Below are 27545 nucleotides of genomic sequence, written 5' to 3' on the forward strand. Positions count from 1 at the left end.
AGCTCAAAATTAAACGAGGGGATATTTTACGCGATAGTTAAAATTCAGATTTTTTTTTCTGTGTATAACGAACAAAGCTTGGTGCACAGGTAAACAAATGAGGCACGCGACGCCTCTGTCTTTTTCTCTCCATCAGCTTTTCATTTCCTGCTTCTTGGATTTTCATCCACTTCAATCTTCTGCTGATTTTCATTTTTCGATTTTCCACTTCTTTTGATACCCGGTTTCACCTTCTTTATCGCCATATTTTTCAACCGTGCTTAAGCCTGTAATCACCTTTCCGTCTTCCTTCATCCCTTTTCGGTTTGCTTCGCCCTCTGCTTATTCCTTTGCATAACCATCCACGATTATTTTTCTCTATCTTCTTCTCCTTTTTCGCTTGATCTTCTGACCCGCTTTCTTCGTCTTGTTCTCCATTCATGTCTTCTTCTGCTCCAAGGTTTGTATGTTTCTTCTTCATCATCCTCTGTTTTCTTTTGTTGTCCTTAACGTCCTCTGAATCCGCTTCTCTGTTTTCCTCGTTTCCCCAATGTTCGATATCTATTTTAACTTCATGCAGGAACTTCAGCAACCGCTTTTCACTGTCATCATCGTTGCATAGTGCCGTGTGAAGACTAGTTGGATCGATCCTATGTTTCGTCCTGACTTTTTTTCAAATTTACTGCAGTGGAGAATTACGTGCCGAACATCCATAACCGTTCCATAGCATTCGCATGTCGGTGGCGATGATTTCTTTTATAGAAAATCATGTGTCAGCCTGAACAGTAAGTACTGTTCTGATCGATCCATGTCACGTTTTATCTCCTTCAACTTGACATCTGTTAGTTGTGCTTCCCACTGTTGACGGACGGTTTGGTTCATTGCCTTAATGACATCTTTTCCTGGAATACCGCTGTTGAGTGGCAGATTATTTCGTAAGTCGGTCCGCTTCTTCGTTGACACGGATGCCGGCGTGGCCGGGAACCCAACACAAGTGAATCCGACGGTTTTGAAGCAGATATTCAATTTCTTGGATCCAGGGATGCTGCGATTTGTCACTCTCTTTTGCTGAAAGACAGTTAGCCGAATCGGACAGATTAATCAGGTAATTTATTGTACTCGGCCAGTTGACAGCCGAGTTGATTGCAAAGGCCTCCGCCCAAAAAACGCTACATTGTGACGGAAGGCCTATTGGTCTCTGCACACTGCTGCTGAATACTCCTGCTCCTACTCTGTCTTCACACCTAGAACCGTCGGTATAGATAGCCCGCAGCACGGTGAAACCGGTTTGCCAGCAACTCCTGAACGATGGGATACACTGTATCCAGCTTTCACCTGTCGTTTCACGTCACATACAATGCGTGGCTTGGTAAGAATATTTATATCAACCACCTTCAGAAGATCGGATACACCTTGGAAGACTGGAAGGCCAACATTTCTGTGGTCCTTCTCCAGCAACCGAATTGTTGCGTGAAAAACCAAGCTATCGAACGTTTATGTGCCCGCTTCAGCCATGATCGCTGGAATCGGGCTGGTGACGTAAGCTCCCGAGGTGACCCGGACCATCCGGTTGTAGATGGGTGCGAGAGTTAGCACAACCGAATCCTTCGATCTACTGACGAGTCCGATGCCGTTGAGAACGCGTGACGTAACGATTGACGATCCGATGCACAGAAGAGACTCGCGTTGCCCTCGTGGAAGTTTAGTCCCAATTATTTTAAGAATTCGCAGTCTTGAGTCGCATGTAGTTTTCACAGTCTAACAATGCTGCTTGAAAGTCAGTGACCAATCGAGGGTGACACCGATGACTTTCAAACGATTCGTCTTGGGTACAGCTACACGATCGATGCAGATATTGTTGCTAGGTTCTCGACGGGCGTTGGGATTGCCAAAGAAGATGTTCGATTTCATAGCTGAGTTATTTCTATGGTAAACTCACGGCTTAATATTTGCTCCTGCAGGCTGTAAGCATAATATCTAGGTATTTTTTTCTTGCTGGAAAACGTTATAATGGCACATTTAGAAGCATTCAATACCATCCTGTTCTTGTCGCACCAAACAGCAAAAATGTCGAGCTGCCGCTGAGAAACAATGCATCACTTCGATCTTTGATGACAAGACAGCATAAGAAAACTTCAGGCAATGGATAGAAAAGTGAACGTCATTCAGATACAATAAAAATATGAACGGTCCCAGATGACTGCCTTGAGGTACACCAGAAGAAACAGCGAACAGTTGAGAAATATGATCTCCTATCTTCACTGACATATGGCGACCGGTGAGGTATGAGCGAAGCCAATCAAGAAGGGAACCGTGAAAGCCAAGTCGCTCTAGTTTGGCCACTGTTATCTCGTGATTGATTTCATCAAAAGGAGCGGAAAGATCGTTGTAGATAGCATCCACTTGATGTATTGAACGAGATTTGTAGCGGTCGACCTCTTCGGCATAAATCCGGTGTGTTCGGTCACGATGTACCTAGAGCATGTGTGTTTTAAATAATCTAGCACCAATAGTTCAAAAAGTTTTGAGAAAGCACATAAAGCAGCGATGCCACGGTAGTTGGACACCGACTGCATATTGCCTTTTTTGAAGACAGGGAAAACAAAAGAATCCTTCCAGTCGTCGGGAAAGATCCCAGAATCCAAAGCTAGGTTGAAGATGGATGCTAAAGGTGCGGTCAGCACTCCAATACAGTTCTTAATAACAGCGGAATGGATTCCGTCAGGGCCAGAGCTGAACGATTTTTTCTAACGAAGTCTACGAACATCATTAGTCGGGATAGGCGGATGCGGTACAACAGTAGAAAGTACAGTAACCTCGCTTACGGTGACTACGATGTGCTCGTTAGGTAAATTTTCTTTGACGAAGACACTGCTGAATTGTGACATGGACAGGTTAGCGATTTCATCCGTATCAGACTCTTCTCGATCCGTATTGTACATGGTAGAAGGGAAGTTCGATTCCTCCCCGTAACGTGGGTAGATCACCTTTTCTTAGTACGTTACGGGATGTAAGATCTACCACCGATTCCTAGTCTTGACTACTTCAAACTAGTTCAGTAATCAAAGGAACACATCTTAGTCCTTGTTACTTTTTATGCCTTATTAATTGTGATAAGTCTTCGAGTTGCTTGGACCGAGGATGATCTTGAAACAAGGAAAAATGAGTTAGTTAGTCTTCATCTATGTGATTCCTAATCTTCTATTCGTTGTTCCCTAGTTTGAAGTGGGGTAAGACTAGGGTTCTGATGCATGGTCATTATTGTTGTCATTCCTTAATTTTGCTTAGGAATCCAATGTTGACTGACAAAGGGGCGCGCCTTTGGAGGGTGTTTCAATACTCCGAAGGGTATAAATAGCGGGACCTTTCAATTAAAGTCGGATCCTTGCGATAAATGCAAGAATGACAACTGTAAAAAAAATCGAATTCTTCATCATTTCTCAATAGTGGTGGAGTAATACGATATGCACTAAACCTAAGGACACGGGATATACTAAAATAATCAAATTACTGGTCGCAGTGGTGTTAGGTCCCGAACAGAGGAAAAAAAGCCCGATTCCTTCCGTTGATCTTTCACATGATTCCAGAAACTCTTGGGATTTGCCTTGAGTTTAGTTTGTAGATGGCGCTGATGGGCTTGATAAAGCTGTTTGTTGAACCGCTTATACTGTTTGTTAACGAGGTTGTACTTCTTCTTCGATGCCTCCGTTCGAAGTTTACGAAAATTTCTTCAAGGCAGCTCCTTTGGATGACTTCAGTCGCTTGAGTTGGTGATTGGACCAAGGAGGATTACTAGAAATGGGTGGAGTTGTCCTGAGTACAAACTGATCGATCGCACAGACGACAATATTCGAGAAAACATGAGAGGCAGCATTCGCGTCACGAAAGTTTTCCAAGCTTAAGATGTCGAAAAATGGCTTAGACAATCGTAATCTACGAAAAATTGGAACCATATCTATCAGATCAATAAATGTCACTTTTGGTCACTTTTTCATTGTTTGTCGATTTTTTGCAATAATGTGAATTATTGCCCATAACACATAATTATGCAAAGTCGACTCAATTTATTTTTATTTTTTCTCCTTTTTGGCCTGAAACTGTTACACCATCTGCAGTTTGAAGAAGGTATAATAATGATTATTAATTGTTGAAAAGAAATTAGCTATACATAAATTGACAATGGGTATCATCTAAATTAATTGTACAATCCTGGCAAAACCTAAGAAACAACTGTTAACTTCAAATTGCTAATTGTTTTTCTTTTTCTTATGCCTTTTTCATTTACAGGTAAGTGCCAACTAACACTAAACACCATAAGGCACCATATGGATCTTTAAGGTAAATGAGTTTTAAAATTACCCGTTTATATCCTCCATGCAAATCCAACACTCACTTAAAAGAAACAATCGCATTTAATCAGCCACTCGGTTGCTCTTTCTCTCTCTCTCTCTCTCTGTGCTCGCTCACACATAAAAAACTCGTAATTTGAAAAGTACGTAATCGTCCGTACATAAATTTAATCATACGGACATCCATAATACATGTAATTAATTGACTCACAGTCATAATTTATTTTTCCGGACCCTCCACCAAACAACGCAACACGACAGTTGTTGCAACGGTAGGCAAAACGAAAACCATCATCTCTCTACCGCCCAAAAGACATGCTCGCGGGATGTTTTCGAATTTCAGACGACCCCTAAGTGCTCCCGGCCGGTCGGTTCCCAACAACAACGGGGCAGCCTGATTATCACTCCGACCTTTTCTCATTTGAAATACATAAAAATTACCCCGAGGGACGATTAAGTCCAACAACAACGCCAGTGAGGCCACCCAATTTGTCGTACTGCCACCGCCGCTGCACTCCCGTTTTGGTTGGGTTCACCCGAAAAAAAAGTACTTAAATAGCATGCACACATGTCCACACACACCCGATTTATGCGCATATATGCACTCAATTAATCGCGAAAAATCACAGAAAATTAATCAGCAAGTTGCAAAATTAATGCGAACAGCAGTTTTTCCCCAGCGCTTACCACCAATCGGCGGCGGGGAGAGTGACGGGTTAACTCCCCTGGGTCCACGTGTTGGGGGATCATTCGCAGGGAAATTAATGTTAAATGACGGTACTGATTTCTCATTTTTAACAGTCTAATAATGGTTGGGAGAAAAAAAAGAGTTGTCAGAAGTGGGATTCGAACCCACGCCTTCAGAGAAGACTACGACCTGAACGTAGCGCCTTAGACCGCTCGGCCATCCTGACTTGTGTGGGGATTCGGTCAAGTGCTAGACGCGATCGGCTTACGTGACTCAACTTGGCTCAGCAGATCGCATGATGATCAATAAAAGTGTAGTATCTATCGTCTATCCAGGGGCGGCAGCACACTAATAGAGGAAGCTATTTTTGTGTATTCCGCTCGGGTCGGGTGGCTCAGCTATCTTTATTATATTTACTATTGCCGGTTGCGTTGCCCTGCTCACACACATGCCACGGTCCGGGAGAGTGTGGCGTGCGTTATCTTTACTGATGCGTCGAGATGGTGGTATACACGTCAACGGAGACGATGTGTGCGAGTCACTGAGTGGAATTGTTCAGTTGTGGAGATAGGCTTAGTAGTAAACTGGTACGTATATTTCTTAGCGGAAGTGAATATACACTGTAATTATTTTTGAGAGGCATTGTGTACTGCCGCAAACTGCTATATTAGAAATAATCTCAGTGAAAAATGTGTGTTTTGTGACAAGTCTAACTTTCTAGTATCTATATCAATCGTTGAGCAAAGTTTTATTGGAAATATTACTTTAATGAGCATATGTTCCCAATTCATCAAACAAATACCATCGATGCTAATAACCGCATCATGCTATTAATGCTACAGTTGTTGAATCAACTAATACCAGAGACAGTGAATTCCTGAATTGGCAATAATTTTCAAACATTTAACCTTTCACAACTGAAAATTATTTGCTTTTCACATAGATAACTGAATTCTTTCTGTATGTAGCTTTTACTTATATATTATGTATAATGTATAAAAAAATGTACTTCTGACATCAAAACGATTGCATTCTGACACTTTCTGACATTTCTATATCATTAAATTTTTGACGGAGAGAACTCTTGAACTAATTTTCTTGGCTGAAAATCTGACGTGTTGTTTTTTTCAGCTGCGTTTTTTCCTTCCGTAAATTGAACAATTATGATTTCAAAATACTTCAAAGTATGTGACAACATTTATTTCCAAGCGTTCAAGAAGTAGTCAGTGTCGATTTTCCGTCGATTGTTGTGTTTTTCCCCCTTTATTTGGTTGCTAATCCGGTCAAAATCTATTGGAGGCCGTTTGCCCAACCAGAGCTAAACTTCAAAGTGAATTTCTTCACAAGCTGCTTATTCATCTCTATCTATGGCTCTTTGTAATCCACGCTGACGAGTGGCTTGAAAATGTTCACTTGAAGCATCGGAGCTGGCATAGCAATTTTTCTGGAATATCTGATAAGGAGGAGCTCCACTTGACTATTTGGGTGAGATCCCTCTTTTTTATCTGCAAATAATTATGTTTTATAGAAGAGTCACTACCAACATAGGAGAAAATTCGGTAAGATCCTTCCATTGCATTATTTTATGATTCTTCAATATTGTACAAATATTTACACATTACACACAACTACACATAGTAACTCGGAGCGTTTGGTACGGTATGTCCACGCATCCTTACACCCCTGTAGATTCAAGAAATGTTCCCATTCATTTCCAAGAATCATCTTTGCGGCAAATACAACGCAGTAGGCCTGGCCGTATTGATGTTTATATCATATCTCAGATATGCTGTAAACATCAATTAGACAAGAAAAATGATTAGACCTCATCTAACCCAATCATTTTCCAGGATGCTTTCTCGTACTGGCTGCGTTTGTATTAGATTAGATTAGATTAGAGAGAACTCTTGAACTATTTTTTTTAAACTACCTAGTAAATTTTCAGGATATAAAGTCGACACTCTAATGGTTCGATAATTTACTGGATGAAGATGAGAACAATTCAAAAATTGGTAATGTATTTTGTGCACACTGCCAAGTCAGTTTCTTACTAAAGTAGTTCAAATTTTGGTAGGCTAAGCAGGACCCAATTTGGAACCGTTTGAGCACTGTGGAGCGAAAATTTCAAATTTTGCATCAGTCTACTGTCCATACATTTTATTTTTAATTTGTATGGGCCGTGGATTATTGCAGGCAGCCTTTCGTTGTGAACTGGAGAACAACACCACTCACCACACGGAGATTGAATAAACACCGTTTGGGGAGACTGGAAGGAATTCAACTTTGAAATCTGTGTTAGGGAAATCACTTTTCGCAGGCAAGCGGTGATTATTTTAATTATCATAGCAACATTTGCACATTCGTGCAATTTTCAATAGTGACATTTTGAAAAATGATATAGTCTTAATTTTAACAGATTCGTAGAAAAAAATCCTATAGATTGGTGTATTCAGAATTAAAATCCATCATCTCTGGATCAAAATCAGACCACTTTCATGCCACGACCGACTTTGGTTTTTGAAATTGCACCCCCAATGTTGCCTTAAAGTACATGGTATGTTAGATTTAAACATATCTAGATAGAGCTTGAATTAGGCGTAACAGCTTTTGTATACAATGACTTCTCTCGATGATTTTTAGGAATTCAAGGTACGCCCACGTAAACCAACATTACCGTCGGGTAGAGAAAGTCTTACCCTACCTGATGGTGACCCGATTGATGACCTTGGCCACCACACACGCTGATTGGAACTGAATCCGATCAACGGTTAGGGCCAGCCTTGATAGCTAGCTGCTTGGGGGAGCCTTTCGTTTTGAAATGGAGAACACCACCACTGATTGAATAAATACACTGTTTGGTGAGACCGGATGGAATTCAACTTTGAAATCTATGTTAGGGAAATCGCTTTTCGCAGGCAATCGGTGATAATTTTAATTATCATAGCAATAGTCATACATTCGTGCAATTATCGATAGTGACATTTTGAAAAAATGATAAAGTTTTGAATTTAACAGATGCATATTTCTGATCGATTGGTGCTAACATTGTTGAAATTGATCCAGGGGCAGCTGAGTAATTAACGCTCAAAATCTTTCATAATTTTGTTACATGTTCCATTTTCAGTTTTCACAAAGTGTACTCCCATATAGAAATCACAGATGTAGTCCTACGTCAAAATCACGACTCTTGGACTTGAACAAAATTTTAGAATTCTGATTCTTTGAAGAAATGTCTGAAGACTTTTGATGAGAGTACCGAATGAGTTTTTTCAGATAATTGTACGGGAATTCTAGGGATAATTCTTAAAAATGTGGATTCTAACTGAGTTCCAGGTAACTTTGAGGAGTTTTTCAAGAAAATTCTAAAAATTCAATTCAAATTCAAAATTCCTTTGAAATTATCAGAGCGCTTTGCCAATGCCAAGATTTTTTTTTATTGTTTTAATCCAAGATCTTACGAATGGTTCACAATCCGAAATGTTAAGCTATTATATTTATTCAAGGTTTAAGAAATTCTTTTTCAATATTTTGGTTGATTTCTGAGTCACAAATCTCGAAACAAAATCAAGAGTCCCAAATCTATAACAAAGTGTTCACTCGGCTGTCGACAAAAGCAGGCCACGCGATCGTCTGTTTTCTCGGCAGCAACCATTGTGTGGTCCTCCTCATTGTTATTCATCAGGAGTTCTTTCGGTCGACTTTGGAAAGCAACCATTTCGTGATGAGTGTGTGAGTGTTGACCACGTTTTGCGTCCATTGCTGCAATGGAAGCGCTTTGCTCCACGATGGCGTAACTGCCATACAATGAAACCACTGGAAGCGGCTCCAGTTCTGATGGGGGAGGCTTTTTGGATAGCGGAAGATAAAGTGTTTATTGTGTGGTACCTTTTGACTACAGTTTTAAGATGTATTGTATAGTGACCAAGAATCCTCGGTTGTGTAAAGTTAATTCGGTTGAGCCTTATCAAATAAATTAATGAACAAAACAAAATCTATAACAAATCTTTAACTTGTCTTTAAGTAATAAAATCTTGAAGATTTTTGGTAGCCTTGATATATTTTCTTAGTCGGAGATCTCGAATTATTTTCCCTAAATCTCTTTGTTCAAGCTTTCTCAAGCAACCTCTAAATTCAATCTCTCTCTTTTTGATAGCGTTCGGTTTAGTAGTTTTCAAAATATTACATTATTATGGAAGTCATGGAATTACAATTCTAAAGCCTTTAAACACTTTTGTGATCGAGCTTTTGTGCGGATCTTCCGCTCCCACAGAGAATGATGGAAAGAGAGATGAGAGCACATATGCTGGAAGAATAAAATCAGCAATAAGATCCGGGTACGTAAATACATTGGGTAGTGAAAATTCAACATCGTGTAACACATTTACACATGTCTCTCTCTCTCCCACACAGCCGCTTGGAAGTTTGGTTTTACCTTTGATTCTATCGAACAGAAGGCAAATTCGGTATTACGCGGTGGCTTTTCAATGCGTAATAGTGGAGTAATGAGTCCTTGTTTGAAAAGTGAAAAAATGAACCGCCGGTCATCACCTCTTTTCTGTGAACTGGGTCTTGAGAACAGCTCGGGAGCGGATCGTCTATCTTTATTACAAGCCTTCATACGTTAGCTCTGTTATCAAGCTAACAAAACTCACCAGCTACAATTCTCACCAAACTGTGGTGAGTTTGAGCATCAAGATTTTTGCTATACACCCGAACAAGAACCGAAAAGTCCATCACTGCAGTAGCTTCGTGTCTGCCATCGGCGAAGAATAAAGAGAGATAGAAAACTTTGCTTTCTCTATCTAAGAAAACGATGTGCAACAGAATCATGTTTGTGTTGAGTCAACTTGTAGCTACTATTTTATATGCTATGAATAGTCTCGCAATATCAAAGAAGCTTGTAAAATCAATATCATGCTTGATATTTTATTCCTACATCACGCGTGGTATTGGGAGCCTTGAGAGCAAAAACAATCATCATTTGAGTGAGGATTATGCCATCACTGGTTTCAAGTTAACCCAAAACACCACTTGGATTAACTTGAAAGATTCTCATCCTAAGCTATTGCCGAGCCTAGGTTTTAAATGTATTTCGACTTGCTTAATTTCTTTGTTCAGGCTCCGCCGCCATGAGACCTTGGGTCTGCCTCTGATGCTACCTAGATTTAATTTCCACCCGTTCGTAGTGCGTGTCCTACCATCCTCCATTTACGGTCTCGAATTTCTGTTGACAGCATTCGAGATCCAGTTGTGCAACCACCAGGACCTACCCTATATAGTAAATTTCGAACAGCTATGTGGTTCTGTAGACCATGATTTAGAATTGTAGAATGCTTTAAAACCTCGATAAAACTTACAATGTTACTCGGTCTGGGTTTCGCCTTCTAACGTTCTCTGTCTGTCAAGACCTATTCTATATATAGCTTTCTACCTTCTCCACTTGCCCAGCTACCGTAAAGTTGAAACGATTGGCCGTGTTAACACCCAACGATGAAGATTTCATGGCACCAATTTAACGGATTGCTTTAACTCCACCAACGTCTCTCATTAGCACGTTTCTCTTATTTCGCCATTGCCACATTTCAAAGCTGATTATAGAACTTCCAATAAATCAACCCAAGCAACCGGGTTTGCAAAGTTTACACTCCTCCGTACATTCATCAACGGCGAAAACCAAACGAAACATTGCATTCGTTGGTCAAATTCTCGGGAAATAACCCTAGACTTTGGTTGGTCTTTCTGTACCCCCCCCCCCCGCCCCCCAGCCTTCGGTTCGGGCAATATTGATTCAATATGCAACGCCTAAAACGAAATCCACCACCGGGTTGTTGTTCACGCACTGCACTCTCCCCCATCATCTAATAATAATGCATTGCGTATTAGATCCGTCTGCTGTGGCGGATTCGCAGGTTAAGTATGCAAACGGATTCTTCGAGGTTTACGGCCTGCTAATACGCGCTGATGACCGACCGGGTCGGGAGGTCTGCTCACGTGTACCTTCTGTGTACCGACTTGTGTGTATGTGCGGTGGCGGCGGTGTCTACGTAAATCACGCGAATATCCTAAGAGCCATTATGATGAAGCCGTCGACGACGACGACGGCGGTGCGTTATGATTTGCAATCTCCCGGCCATCAGGAAGCGGCGGCATCCCAAAATCCGACAGCTAACTGACTTATGTGCTGCGGAATTTATGAGCCACCCTTCCAGCTTCCGGGCCACCACCTGCAAAAGGCTAACCAATCTCCAATATTGGTTTCTGGCAGCTGCTCTGCCGCGCGCTGCATCGAGAAACCGGTCGCTCATATTCGTAATAAAATTACACTAATTAATTAATTTCCAGTAGGTTCCGAATCTCGCTCATATGGCTCAGAATCGACTCTCAAACGGTGTCGTTTGTGTCGGTGTAGGAACCGGGCTAGATCGGTTTAGGAAGCTTCTTGTGCCCTGAAGGGGGCTCATCGATGTTGGGTTCACGTTATAGTGTGTCTATATCGAGCCAATATCGGGGGACCTGCTGTGTGTTTATTCATTTCAAATTACTTTCTTCTGGGCGAGTTTTCGGTACACTAGAGGGTTCGCCTGGGCATTGCATTTGGAAACGTCTAGCACGAACCGATTGAGGACTACTTGGAGACCGGGAATAATGCCGATTTAGGCTTACAAACGAGGGATGTCAACTTTACGACACAGAACTTTTTATCCAGTGACTCATAATTCCTCCAACATTCATTACTGTTAGGATTACCAACCGACATCACAGGGAAATGAACCGGTTATGTGCATCCCTAGATGAGACATGCGCTTCTTGCGACCCCCTGCATAGTGCTATGTAAATTGCAATTGATTCAAAAGCTTGCACGCGCGGAAGGGTTCGTTCAAAGGCAGCGAGCTCGAACCTAATTGAAGAGGTGACAAATGGTGCACGCGTTCTTCGGCTTTGGCAAATCTCGAACCGAACCGAACCGACAACGAAGCCTCGAACTGGGAATAAGAATCGCGGTCATTTCCACTGGGACTTGAAGCCGGTTCGTTATCGTTATAGGAAACTCGTTCGTCGTATATAGGAACGGCGACGGATGCAATATTGCATACATTGAGGGTTCTTGCTTTGTATCAGGAAGATGAAACAACACACGGCAAGAACAACAGAGGATTATTATTGCATTTTGTTGGCCGTGGTTCTGCTGGCTGGCGCGAAGTCAGTGTATCGAAATAGGAGCAACCGGTTTTGGCAATGTCTCAGGGATTTCGGTTGTGTGCTTTTTTGTGCATGCGAAAGGGAATTCCCTGTGGATGTCTGGAACGAGAAGAATGTGCACTTTGATTCGAAAGAATCAAGCGCTATTATGGGTCGAATGTTTCGAATTCATATGAGTAGAGCGTTGGAAAAGGTTACAGGAATTTAAAAATATCTTAATAGGGTTGGAGGATGTATTCCTGCCATAAGATCGCTATAGCGTGGGAACGTAGTCTACACTTCTAGGGATAATACCTAAGGATTTCTGGTTGCAGTCCAGCGAGGTTGGAATATAACCTCTCCTGTTGGTACATTATATTGAGCAGTGGCGTCACCCTAACCTCAATCTACCTGTTCAACAACTCTCAAAACGTAAACAAACAATACAATATTGGTTCCAATGGATACAAATCAGTGAAACTAGAAGACTCTATGCCTTTTGAAACTGATTTGAATGTAAACATGACCCTAAATAACGTTTTCAAAGTTTTTGAACAGGTAAAAAGTGAGGTTACGCGACGCCACTGATATTGAGGTATCGGGCTAGGAATGCGTGCTCTTGGTTCATTGATTCTACTGATTCACACGATTTTTGCCGTTCACCAATTTTTCCAAAGTGGCTCTAATGTTGGTCTATGGATCTAATATTGGCCTCATCGCTAAAAATCAGCTATTTATCATGAAGTAATGAAATTGATTTGTTAGCGGAATGCTTAAATAAAACCCAATTTCATTACTTCATTATGATGGCTACCAAGCTTTTGGGATTTTCCTTACTAGAGGGTTGTATAGATTTTTTTCTCCTTTACTTTACTTTGGTTTTTATTAGTTAGTTAGGTTCCGATTCAACACATTGTAGTTTCATTTTTATACCTCTGATCTTGACTTTTTTACCTAGGGAATGATTACTTAAGGGGGTTAGATTTTGATAAGTTCTTTAGTGGGAATGACACTGATGAAGACTGCACTATGATGTTGAAAATCAATATTTTTACCTATTTGAATCGATACGTAGAGAAAATTCCGATCGATTTATGCAAAAGTATTGAAAATGTATCATGAAATAACCGAGTTATAATCGTTCAAAACCTGAGCACTTTTCGTTACATGTTAATGTTTCGTTCTCGCAAAGTGTACCCTCATATAGAAAACAAAGACGTCCAAATCCGGGAAATTCCGATACTCCGATAACTTTCAAAACTCTTGGCAACTCCAAGCAGGATAAATGATGGCGTCGGTAATACCTTTACCTATTATAGTCAGGTGATAAACAAAGTCCTTCAGCGTTCAATTATTACCAAAGCACCAGCAAGATGACTTACTTGAACTGCCCCCTTCAAATTTTCTAGGGAGTAAACTCTCGGACACTATTCAAGCGATTTCAAGCATGAAAATTGCTGTTCCATATTTGCTGCGTTGCAACAAACAAGGGGTTTTTTTTCTGATAGCTGATATTTATACCTACTGCAGAAAATGCGAAGTGGCTTCAGAGCAATATCCAGACCGTATCACCTTAAAAATGATGTATCCTAATGCAAAAAAAAAAATCTTCCAAGGGCTTCATTTACTCCCCTGATGATAGGTATAGGATAGGATAGCAAATAGGTAAAGGTATTACCGCAGCCGTCTTTAACTATGCTCTCAATCTACTGGCACTCCTGGAACTTACAAAAAACGGTTGTGAGAACTTTCGGAACTACTAGCATTACTCAAATTTGCATTAACTCCAAGAAACAGGCATTTCGGTAACATGCGAAACATTCTGCTTTGAGAAGTGAGTCATCAATGATGCGAACGTTTCGAATTTTACTTATGCTTCAGAAGTTTCTATTGTTTCTATGGCTCTGGTAATTTTCGAAGTTCTAAAACCCAAGTAACGACATGTTTTCCGTTCATCGGGAAACTTTGCGAGTTAAGATGGGTTCAGAAAATCCGGTGTATTCTTGCTGTTTTTTTTTAAATTATTAGATCTTTTAATTTTGTTAAACCTCTTAACGGAATCTCTTTATGAAGAGCTTTTCGAGTGGGTTCATTTATTTCCTTTTAATTCCGTTATAATTGCTTATCTTTTGACAGATACGCGTATTTCGTCTACTACCCTGCAGAATTAATAGAGTTTAAAACGCTTCCAAGGTATGCCTCGCAGTTTTGGGAGTTCTTGAAACATCGAGTTCAGTGATTCTGGATACAACTCTTGAACCAAGAATTTCTCAGATTTCCGAAAAACTTTTTGAATTCTTAGATAACGGAGTCCTCATGATTCCCAACGATCCGAAAAACTTCCAGGAACTTAAAGAAAGATTGAGCGAGCATTGAGAACTTTCGGAAAAATCTATGACAAAATGTCGAAAAAGAGCAGTTCTAGGCAAAAAAGCGATGTTTGCTAAAATTGAGCCATTTTGGATCATGTATAATTTTAAAAATGGCGTCTTTGAAATGTTTCAAATAATTGTAGCACGGAAACGAAATTTCTGATCAAAATGATTTCTGGAGCAAAGTTGTAGAGAAAACTAAATTCTTTTTTTGAAAAATTTCAAAGACGCCATTTTGAAGATTTTACAAGATCCAAAATGGTCGAATTTGAGCAAAAATCTGAACCCATAACAAACAATTATGCAAGGCTGGTAGCGAGTCACTTTTTAGTGACTTGGTCACTTTTTTTCAAGCCAGTCACTAAAAAGTCTCTCTTTTTAAGGCCAAGTCACTAAAGTCACTTTTTCTTGTAATCAGTCACTATTTTCAACTTTTTTTAGCGTGAATTTACTTCAAGATTGATCATTCTTCGCTTTGTGGCGTTTAAACGTCTTTCTCTATCTACAGAGTGCCTACTCATTTTTCTAAATAAAATTTCCTGAGTTTTCCAGGATTTTCAATTACTTTAATGGATAAATTCCAGGTTCATAATAAAAAAAGAAGCTATTTTTTAAATGCGTTAAAAATATGTTCTTTTTTGGTGGATAAAAAACAATAGCAATTTACCCAAACGTTTTTAAGACATGGCAATCAGTTTTAAAGAAACAGTTTTACAATCAAATTCATTGAATGTTGAAGTTTAACACTTACTTAGTTTGAGTAAGTCCAAGCTGAAAATATAGGGAACTTACTGGAAGCTTTAAGAACCTCAAAGCGGTTCTTTTAGCATCTGAAAATTTTCGGGAACTTTTATGAAGTTCCTAGAATTTCAGAGAACTTCACAGGTGTCAAGTAAACTTGAGAAATATAGGAAACATGAGGGGTATTGTGTAAATTTTTAAGAAGTTCTAAGTACCTCAGAAAAGCTAGATCTAGAGATTTTTGGGGAATTTCAGTTCTTAAGAGCAGTTTTCGTAGCTTTAGTCAAGACTTTTGGAGCAGTTTAAAGATCTATAATCGGTAAATTTAGAAAAATTCAGGATAGTTCCATGATGTGCTGAAAAAAAAACGAGAACCCTTAAGATGTTCCGAGAATTTCAGGGAAGTACAGAGCCCTTCAGAAAATTTATGAAAACTTCAGTCAAGTCTTCAAACACAGAAGTCAAGAGAATTTCAGGGAAATTTAAAGGTGTTTACGGGAATTCCATTTATTTCCGAGCACCAGAACCGAGATCTTCAATAGAATTGAGAGTCTAAGGGAAGCTTCGAGAACATCAAGACAGATTAGAGAATCAAAGGGCAGTTCAAATAATTTCAAGGAAATTGTAGAAACCTGGAAGAAGTTGCGAGAAACTCAGGGAATTTCCGGAAACTTCAGCAAAGCTCCGAGAGAATTTCTGGATTATGATAAAAATTATATGAACATCCGGAAAACGTGAGAGTATTTTAAGCGTGTTATATCACGAAGATTTCAAGAACTTAAACGCGAAAATTTAGCAAAATTTATTAGAGAAAACTAACGAATTTCCATTAATTAAAAAAAAAATGAGAACTCTTAGCAAGCAGTGATATCTTCAAGAAATTCCAGAGAACTTCTAATAAAATGAGATACTTTTAGATAGTTTCATGATATTCAGCGAAGTTCCGAGTACTTCAAGTACGATCAGATAGCTTCAGAATAATACCATTAACTTAAGCAAATTTGCAGAGACTTACAAGGAGTTCCGATCGTTTAGGCAGGAAAGTCTAGACTATTAAAGAAGTTTTAAATTTGTGTCGATAATTTAAGGGAAATTTCATGAACTTTAAAAAAATCTTCAAAACCTTAGTGAAAATCATAGAATTATATTAATTATTTCATTCTAATTCCATGAACATTTCGGGTGCACAAAAGTTCCAGAAATTTAGAAAAACTTTGAAAACTTCACAGAAGTTTAAGAATTTGATGAGAAGCATTGTGAACATCCGGCTAGTTTCTCAAACTACAAAAGAACTTCAAAACTTCCCTTGGAATTCTACTCACATTATAAGTCTCCTAAGAATTCTTTGGCATGTCTCCTCATAAATTCTTTAGATTCCTTCTCATAATTTGTTTGGTGAACCCTCCTGAATTTATTTTCCGAATTCCTTTGAAGATGTTATGGAGTTATTCTCAGACATGATTGTAATCCTCCTTTTAGTATTTTCAAAAAGATTCCAAGGACTTATGCTCCAGATTCGTTTTCTCCCCTACAAGCAAAAAAATATCCTCAGAAGGCCGTTAGAATTTTGCTCTGAAGGAGTTGTGCTCTTCAGAAATTTTCAGAGTTTTCATTAAACTTTGCTTTTAATTCAATTCAGGGTTTCTTGAAATTCTACTCAAAACTATCGGGCTTCACAAGAAATCTAAAATTCCTCAGAACTACCTTAAAAGCAGATTGCATTTGATGTTTTTCTGAAAGTTTATTTTTTCCAGAACTTCCTTGAAATGGGGTCCTTAGAAATTATAGTAAAATTCCACGAGCTTTAAAAACTGTGCATGGATTTTGAACATTTCTTGAAGTATTATAGCTTTTAAGTGCAGAACTAGTTCAAATTTAAAATTTCTAAGAAATATGTATGTTAAAAAAAAAGAAACACATTTCAAGCCTCTGTTTTTTTTAAATTTATTTGTTGCTGAAGATTAGTCCACTGTCTATGAAGTTCAAAGTGTGAATGAAAATAACGAGAAAATTTAAACGCTAGTATTTTAAAATTCATTATTTTCTTTAAAATATGCTCAGTAAGAAAATTATTAAATTCTCTGAGCCGTCCAGGTAGTTTGAGGAAAAATAAAATTTCCTGAGGATTCCCTGTTTTCCAGGTTTTTGCAGTTAGTAGACACCCTGACTAATACCGTGGGTTTGGCCATAAACTTTCTATTGAATCTTTCGCTTTAAAGGTTCATATCGTACATAAGTGCTAATGAGATACTTATTGAATAAGCCTAAAACATCAAACATTTATTTTCTCTTAGGTTACTTTTTTTTTCACTTTTCACTTTTTTTCAGGAGTCACTATTTTTACAACTATAAGTCACTATTTGGTCACTTATTTCTTCAACATTGTCACTAAAATCACTATTTTTGACAACGATGATCGCTACCAGCCCTGAATTATGCAAATTTTCATGCAATTTGGCGTGGAACTGCTCAGAACAAAAGGTTTAATAAAATATAAAGGGATGATCGAATGGTAAAAAGGTCGAAATGGAGAAAAGTTTAAATGAAATTTAGGTCGAATACACAAAAGGTCAGACTGGACAAAACGTCAAAAGGACAATAGGTGGAATGCAATTTAAAGGGATAAAAGGTCGAATTAAATATAAGGGGACAAAAAGGCTAATCAAATAAAAAGGGACAAAAGGTTGATGTGTCCATTCTATTCTTTACAATTCTTTTGAAATATTTCCGAAAATCTTGTGGTATGCCATTTAGAATTTAGAAAATGTTATCTCAAAATGTTCTTGGATTCCACGTCAGAATTCTATAAAAAATTTCCTTTTCATTTCAAAATATTCTTTAGGAGGATCTCCTAGAATTCTCTCTTCTTATATATCCCATAAAAATTTCTTCAGAATCTCCTGGAACAGTACTCAGAGTTTCTTTGGAAATATGTTCAAAATTTCCAAACAAATCCTCCCATTTTTTTTTATATTTCGTCAAAACTCTCATAAATTCCTTTAAGAATTCTTTTGAAACTAGCTTAAACTACTGTAAAATTTTGTTTGACTTTATTACTAATTGGATTCTCTTGGAATTATTAACCATATTTTGTTGCAGCTCTCCTCAGAAGTTCTCTTTGATTAATTGATCGATCTACAATTAAGGGACTTTCAGCCGTGGGTGATCGTTATGTGTAGTTTCAGTATTTTAGTCATAGGGGAAATGCATGTAATGTCGGCCTAGATGCCCCTAATTTGGGCCCATACATAAATTTAGCAATCGACCAAAATTAGCCATTAGTACCGTCTCAATGACGCGTTCATCTAGATAAAATTGCGATGGGCCCAACCTAGATTTTTAGCGATGGGCCCAATCTTAGATCCATAGGCCAACATTAGAACCATTTCCCCTATCATCATTTAGTTTACCTCATGGCTAATTCCCTTTAAATCCTTTCAGATGTTCCTTGAAATGCTCTTTTAAATTCCATCCGATTCGCTTGTAAGTTCCCTTAAATACTACTGAAAACCCCCATAATAGTCTCTTCACATCTACCTTAGAAATCAGGTATGGTTCAAATTTAATTTTTTTTTTTTGTTTTTTTTTTTTTCCGTCGATCTTGTTTTCCGTGCTGAGCACCAATGCTACCGACGTGCCAGGAAGGCAGCTCCCACACCTGGACCCTACCTATCGACCCATCAACTCATGAACCGGGGACCAACGGCTTTACTTCCCATCCGAAGGAAGGCGTGATCAGAGATGTTATGCCTCAGAACATCCCGGCGGCGCCGACTGGGATTGAACCCAGGCCTGCTGGGGTGAGAGGTAATCACGCTTACCACTACACCACCGGCGCCGTTGAATTTAAATTTTATTGAAATGATTCTCAAAATTACCTGAAATTTCTATTCAAATTCCATTCAAAGTCGCCTCAGAATTAATTTATAATCGTCCCTAGAATTCCTGTACAATTTTTCTCTGCTTCGGAGTGTCAGAATCCTAAAGTTTTGTCCAATTCAAAAGCCATGTTTGTTTTTTAATCTGAGATCATTGAAATACACCATATCAAGACCAACAATTGAAATGGCCTTAACTCCATTTTGTAAACAAACCTTGTAAGGCCATTTTCTCGCGAACCGAAGTCCGCAAAGGCAGACCAACATAAGGTAGGGAAAATTCTCCTCTACCCGATTGTGGTTTAGGTTTGCGAATGAATGTTTCGGTTCACGAGAAAATGGCCTTACAAGGTTTGTTTACAAAATGGAGTTAAGGCAATTTCAATTGTTGAAAATTCGCATGTGAAAAACTGCCCTAGTGTCAAATTATTGAAAATTTTCAAGTGTATACTTCAGAAAAATTGTTAGTCCGAAAATTCAAAAGGTATTCCGTGGAACTCATTGTTTAAAAAAAATAAAAATAAAATTCTCAATCTATCAATACGGCCTAGTGCCGTTCGAATAATCTACATGTAACTTTGACAAATTTCAAAATTCTGAGACATTTAACAACTTTTCAAATTTTTGACTTAGGTAATAAAATTATCTATATAGGTTCCTCCGGGTTTCTGCATTTAAAATAAATAACTGAAATCAATCATGCCGGTATTCATTTCTTACCAAATTTAGCAGCTTGTATGAAACCGGGAAAAATATAAATAGGGGAAATGGATGTAATGTCGGCCTAAATGCTCCTAATTTGGGCCCATACATAAATTCAGCAATCGACTAAATTTTCAATAACGACCAAAAATATCCATAAGTACCCTCCCAATGACGCGTTCATCTAGATAAAATTGATAAATAGCAGATTTTTAGCGATGGGCCCAATCTTAGATCCATAGGCCAACATTAGAGCCATTTCCCCTACTTTAAAAAAAAGTATGACCACTTTGCTCGAAGAACAACTCGAAACCCATAGATTAAGAAAAGCTACTCTAAACTCTTGCACAACACCCACTACTGAAAATCAGTAATCTCGGAACATTCAGAACCACAAGGAAATTTTATGTACGTCATTACTATCCATAGTCATAGACTGGTTCCTCTCTCAGGAGAATGCGCAAAATCTCGTAGATCCCCAGGAATTTCTAGAATTCCGATACTCTCTAGGTTTTCCAAATGTTCACAACCACACAAAACTGTAGCATGGGACAAGACCTTTCAAAACTATAGGATTTTCTGGAACACTAGTAACCTTAGAACTCCTGAGAACTCCATGAAACTTCGGTATTTTGAGAGCTTGTAAAACATCCAGCAACTTTCAAAACTACGAGAATCGACCTCCCTGAACTGCAACTTTTAGAACTTGAGCAACCCTTAGGACTTTTTAACATAAATCCAGTAATCTGAGACCATAAAAAACATTCGGCAATTTTGAGAATTTCCAGAATTTCTGGAACTAAGGCCGTTTGGAGTAACTCCTGGAAAAAAACCCGAATTTATCCACCTATAGTGTGATCAGACCCTTCTTACTTATTCAAGTTTATTTATTTTATTGTCATTATCAGTGACCAAGCCCCTCACCCCCGTGTCATCCAGTGACGCTACGCCACTGCCTGGGGGTACCCGGAATATATCCGGGTGTAGTCTATTGGGTGAGGCTACCAATCACCTTATCATCGTATTTTAATGTGATTTAATGGGTTTTAATTCAATTCATATTCAAGCAACTTCCCCGGGGTACCCGGAACATGTCCAAGTGTGTCCAATGTGGTCTGGAACACTTAACACGACTTGCATTGATCTTATTTTTGAATTCTGTAGTAATTTGATGTGTCGCATGATGGTTTTGATACGTTTTCCGTTAAATCCAGCGTGAAGGCCCATATTCACCGGATCTTATTCCGGCCATATCTCCGGAACCGGTTCAACGATTCCAAAACCGTTCAATAGCGTTCAATTGGGACCCCAAGACCTATCATTTGGCGCCGAGTTTGTCCAAATCGGTTGAGCGGTTGCTGAGAAACGTGAGCGCATTCATTTCGTTACACACACACACACACATACACACGTACACACACACACACAGACATGTTCCGATCTCGTCGAGCTGAGTCGAATGGTATATGACACTCGGCCCTCCGGGCCTCGGATCGATAGTCGGTTTTTCAAGTGATATCTATACCCTTCTTTGTAAGAAGGGTAAAAAATGAAAGTCATTTCCCGGAGGAACTCTGAAAAAACTTCCCGTGGAAATAGGAAGACATTTCCAGGGGAAGTCGGATAAAACTTCGAGAAAAAGCCGGAAAAATCTTCCAGGGGAAGTCAGATGAAACTGCCGAGGGAAACAGGTTTAAAATTCCCACGAAAAGCGGGGAACACTTTCGGAGGAAACCAGGTGGAAGCTGTAAGAAGTTTCCGTAAGTAGTTAAAATAAACTGTGTAGTGGCAAGCTTGACTGCCTGGGTTCAATACTAAATGGTCAAATCGCTTGTTTATCGTGTATTTTGCGAAACTTGTCGTCGTCGGTGCCGGGTTTGAATGGGTACAGCAACTCGAGTAAATGGTATGATGTGATATGAGGGGCTCGGTGGCCTTAGAGCGATCGTTTTTGCTTACTGAGCAGAACATCATGAGTCTAATCTCAGGCCCATCCACATTCAAGATCTTTCAATCGCATTTGTTAGTGTGACTACATGGTAATAACAGCAACTCGATGATTAAAACGGAACTCGTTTGCCTAGTGGCAAACGTTTTTACTTACTGAACAGAAGACAGTGGGGTTCAATCCCAAGCTCGTTAGCGTTATAGGATCGTTAGGACATCAATTCAGCTAATCGTTAACCAAAACGAACCCTGCTGCAATCCCAACCCTCTTACCCAATATCCCAGTGGTGCCTCATGGAAGTTCAGAGGTGTTCTCGGCTTCCATCAAAGCGAGTGTCACGTCAACACAATCCTACCCATTCCTTTGTTGACCCGCGTTTGGGTGCGGCCGGAGCTGGTATTGCCTAGTTTGAGATCAGTAGTTTTTACTCATTGAGAATGATTGCTAGTCCCAAGCATCGTCTATTGGTTCTCTGTGTTATTACAGCTGATCTGGCAATAACGGGGTAGTAACAGTGGGCGGTCAATCATGCTCATGCTCATGCTATTTAAAAATCTTGTCAAATGCTACCGACTTTGTTGATCTAAATGCAGTGTGTGCATGTCGGAACCTACTAAATTGGATGACTGACGATTATTCGAATTTTAATTCGAGCCTGATTTTTATCAGACAACGGTTATATAAACCAACAGCAACCAACTTTCCTCACACTTTCCCATATGACCGCTGTGTCCGTATTAATTCAGCATAATATCTAGTTTTAAACTGTCACCGTGAACATACAGAGCAACTTTCATTTTGAGCAAGTTTGGAGACTTTAACTTCGGTTTAATTAATAATCGCAATATAACTATTATCAGCCACCGCATTTCCTTGCGAATATTTATCAATCCACAAACAACCGTGTACCCCCAAACGGGTTCCCCTTTCCGCTGATTGTTATGCAAATCTTTCGCGTTGCAGTCGCGGGCAATCTTTCGGCGCGTTATTGTTCCGAAATCCGGACGGACGCAGCACAGAGTTTCCTTTTTTGGACATTTACTTTTTTTTGTCTGCTTTTGCTTTTCCAAAGTGGAATACCATTGAACAGTTTTCTCTTATTATCGTCAGGGCAATCCACCGGAATGTGTCGTCGTATTTAAATATTTGAATCCTTTGTCCACAGTACCTTCACTAGTGTAATAGTATTTCGAAATTTAACATGTTTTAAAAAAAAACATTTTTACGACGAATCGCAAACCAAAAGCGCATCCTTTTGAAACATTCATTACCATTGGAAATCTTCTATGCGCCGTCGAATCCACGCGGGGTAATTAATTGACGTTGCATTATTTATAGGCCGTTGATTCATAAATAATTTCCTTCACATTGTTGCCTGCAAAACTGCTGCCAGTTTGGAATTTGTTCACCGTGGCACCGGCCGGTGCATTCAATTGCAGATCAAGGAGTATTTATATCGAACAGAGGAAAAAACCCGTGATCCTCTTCCAGTCTCCAGTCACAACTGGCAGGTGCTGCAGTTTATTGAAAAGAAAAATAACTCCCACCAGTAGCGTTGAAAAATAAAATATAAAGGAAGAGTTTAAAATTCAGATTAATTAAATACATCACCGGATGGCCATTAATGAGACATGTCAGATACATTGGAAAGCAAATGTGCATCGCGCGCTTGTATACGTTAATGCATTTGGCAGGGATTAAGCTTCCTGCATAGTTCGAGAGAGTGAGGGAAGATTCATTGCAACGGTTCCACGGAAGTGATTTGTTTGGGTAACAAATGATCGGAAATTCGGGAAAAAAAAGCCTGATCGGCATCTCATCCGTCTTGCGGACATTCTGTATGCTTTGCTTAATTTGTCTCGTGGCATTTAAAATAGCCCATGGTTTGAAAGTTGAACGGAAAATTACTAAATTTTGGAAATCGATACTTCAATCCTTCAATCCATCCTTCACTTCACAAGATCACTTTTTCCGTGCAGATTTTGTAATGAAACTACTAAGCCGTACACACATTTTAGAGACTCATTTTCGTTATACATTTCAAGCTTTCAAGCAGGTAGGCGTATCAACTGAATGAAGAAATGAAAAATGCATATGAAGAACATAATACCAAGGTAGAAAATAAAATTAAAACAGATCCAAAATCATTTTTTAACTATGTTAAAGAGAGACATAAATCAAATAACTTCTAAAATGCAGTTAGATAACAGAACAGGCAACACATTCAGTGAGATCAGTAATTTATTTGCTGACTTTTTTCAGAACATTTACACAACTCATGACGAAAATGATCGCGATTGTCAATATTTTTCATATCTTCCGGAGCCAATGACGGATATTACAGTTAACAAAGAAATCAAAGAAATCTTGCATGCTCTTGAGTCCTTGGATACGTCAAAAGGCGCTGGTCCAGATGGCTTACCACCTATTCTTCTAAAAACACTTTCAAAAGAATTAGTAAAGCTTTTATTTTGGTTGTTTAATTCATCGTTGAACGCCAGCATGCTGCCTCCAAATTTGGAAGGAATCATTTTTAAACCATATTTTTAAAAACGGGAAAAATCGGATATCACAAACTATCGCGGGGTTGCTAAACCATTCCTAAACTTTTCGAGTCCATCATAAATGCCAACATATTTTCCCAAGATAATATCTCATTACTAGTTAACAACATGGATTTGTTAAAGGTCGATCTACAGCTACTAATTTGATACATTTTGTAACATATGCTTTAAATGTAATGGATACGGGAAATTACGTAGAAACATGATTTTAGTAAAGCATTCGATAGAGTGGATATACCACTGTTGATTTTCAAGTTATCCAAGTTAGGTTTTAAGGGGAAGTTCACCGCTCCGAAAAAAATAATTACGTTTTGATTTTTCTAAAAATATTGAAAAATAGTATCAAAAATCTAAGAAAAAATCACATTTTTTCTAATTTTTCAAAGAAAATTCACGTGCAAAAACATGTTTCATAATTCATTATGGTATAAAGTTGGACTCAAAAAACCACAAAACATCAACTTTTCGGTTTTTCTCAGAGTCCAATTTTTTTTCATGATGGGATAGAAAAAAATATTTTTACATGTAATTTTTGACAAAAATCTAAGGAAGAAACTGATTTTCTTGGATTTTTGATAACTTTTCCCAATATTTTTAGAAAAATAAAAAAGGTACCGAAAATATTTTTTTATTTTCGGGCCGGTGAGCTTCCCCTTAATACCAGGCTAATGCAATGGATCGAGTCATACTTGTCAAGGAGAACGCAAAGAGTAAGATTTGAAGGAATATTGTCGTCTGTCGTTCATGTAATATCTGGTATGCCTCAAGGTTCGCATCTTGGTCCACTACTATTCATCTTATTTATCAATTATATAGAATACATTTTGAAGCTGCTTCATGTTTCAGTATTTTATGCAGATGACTTAAAACTTTTCATGGAAATATCTAAAGCATCTGATCTGCAGCTATTTCAGCAAGAAGTTGACATTTTTACACTTGGTGTAAGAAGAATTTGTTAGAGCTTAACGTTAGTAAATGTAATTATATATCGTTTAAAAGAAAGCATGCCACAGTAAATGACACAATTTGGTGAGAAAACTGTTGAAAGGTGTAATCAAGTAAGGGACTTAGGCATTATTCTCGGCTCTAAGTTATCATTTGTAGATCACTACAATAACATTATACATAAAGCAAGTACCATGCTAGGGTTTATTAAAAGATTTAGTCTGCACATTGTATGTGGCCTATGTGAGACCTCTTCTTGAATACTGTAGCGTAGTGTGAGCTCCGTATCAGGATACATATATAAACCGCATTGAGTCTGTTCAAAAACAGTTTTTGTTGTTTGTCCTTCGAACATTAGGTTGGACGAGATTACCACTTCCATCTTATGAATCACGATGTTTGTTAATAAATATAGATAGACTGGAAATTCGAAGAGACTTCGCCATGCTAACATTTATTAATGATGTTATTGCTCAAAGAGTTAATGTTCCGGAAATTTTAGAACATATAAATTTGTATGCTCCCACTCGTTCTCTGAGAATTAGGAATTTGTTTTACATTAACAATCAAAGAACAGACTATGCTAAAAATGGGCCTTTGAATAGAATTTTGTCCTGCTATAACGCATATTCCCAATCAATTGATGTAACAATGAATAAAATAACACTAAAAAAGCATTCTTTTCAAGGTTAGCCAGGCAATTATATATAAGACATAGTTAATAAGCACTCATTGTCATTGGTCTACGATTGATTGACGACATAAAAAAATATGTATATATTTTGAGTAAGCTACTTCTTATATGATCTCCAGATTTATCAGGACTCATCAAGAGCTCTAAACTTGTCCCAAAAGTTGCCTGGTTTATTTCAAAAGATCTTCAGATTTTTTTAATAATCTTCACACGGAACTTGCTTCGCAAGATCTCATCACTTGTACCCTTGGAAATGACCCACAAATGTACTAGACTGCTCCTATAAGTGTTCTATAAGGCCTCTAAATGCTTTTTCAGTACACCTTTGAAACCGAGCACCATTACTATAACCGTAAGAGACTAGAAAAAGAGCTTGTGCTCATATCCCAACCGTCAGTGGAAAATGAATCATCACTCAACCTTTCTAGCTTTGTAGATGCTTCCAACGACCAAATAATCATATAATTACCAAAAACGGAACGTACGGTACGAGATGTCCACGTTATTTATTCTGAAGCATCGCATCTTCGATTGAAACAGGTCCGAGGTTTTCTTAATCATCTTGCCCCTTAAATGCCATATACAGGGTGTCCATCCAAACGGGAAAACCGGGAAAAATGCGGGAAAACCCAAATCGCACCGGGAAAGATAATGTATACTCATCCTAAGTAAAATTTTTGGTTAAAGTCTTGTAGGCCATAATTTGGTCTTCAAGAATCATTTAAACCCTTATAACATTTTCAATTTTACATGGAATCAATGAATTTTATATCATATACATAATTATATTCATTTGTCTACACTTCTGTTTTAATTTTCATATTATGCTTTCACTGTGGTAAAGTATCAAATTCCTCAAAATTACAAAACAAATTTATTCTTTTCTTTCACTCGTTGCTCATACCAAGATAGCTTACAGAGTATTTTTTAGAATTTCTTTTGGTTGTCGATGGATGAACATTTTTTAAATTATTTTGCTACAGTTTTTCGAGTAAAGTGGTGTTAATATAAAACCTAACCGAGACATATCTTGTCACGAAGCTACTTGAAAATAGAGAAGCAAATTCATGCCAATTAAAAAATGTCCGATCTCAAACTCCTTGCATACCCGATCATGCTTGGCCTGCAAATGTTCGACACCGTACCCAATCAACGAACTTAAAAAAAAATCATGAGATGATTGGTCCAGAGATAAATTAAAAATAATTTCTGTACTTTGTGCTAATCAGGTACACAAGATTACACACAGGTACACACATATATCAAATAGACATGAATATTTATGGTGGTATTTCCATCATTTTCCAGGATCCTTCAAGAACTGGCTGTGTTGGTATTGGATCAGATTCGATTGGAAGCTTTCTTCAGTACATCTTTGTAGTTAGGGAACATGTATAAATGATTGTAAGTCATAATCTCAAATGACCTCCAGAGTTGGCCTATGAGAACTAAGAGGGCGATCGACAAAATCTCTTTATTTATATTTGTCGTCGTGATTCTCCAAAG

General features: G+C 38.5%; 2 protein-coding genes and 1 non-coding gene across 6 annotated transcripts in view; 1 reads left to right on the forward strand and 2 right to left on the reverse strand.

Moving 5' to 3' along the window:
- Positions 1-27545, forward strand: part of LOC135700502 (uncharacterized) — a 430325-nt gene that overhangs the window by 44510 nt on the left and 358270 nt on the right. The window lies entirely within an intron of this gene.
- Positions 1-27545, reverse strand: part of LOC135700489 (uncharacterized) — a 325126-nt gene that overhangs the window by 41680 nt on the left and 255901 nt on the right. The gene's annotated exons all lie outside the window — the stretch shown is intronic.
- On the reverse strand, positions 5160-5242 carry TRNAL-CAG (transfer RNA leucine (anticodon CAG)). Its single transcript has one exon. It is a non-coding gene; the product is annotated as a tRNA-Leu (tRNA).

Source organism: Ochlerotatus camptorhynchus, unplaced genomic scaffold (assembly GCF_037179485.1).
Source record: "Ochlerotatus camptorhynchus isolate MF236.1 unplaced genomic scaffold, CSIRO-AGI_Acam_v1.1 ptg000137l, whole genome shotgun sequence".
NCBI classification, from domain to species: Eukaryota; Metazoa; Arthropoda; class Insecta; order Diptera; family Culicidae; genus Ochlerotatus; species Ochlerotatus camptorhynchus.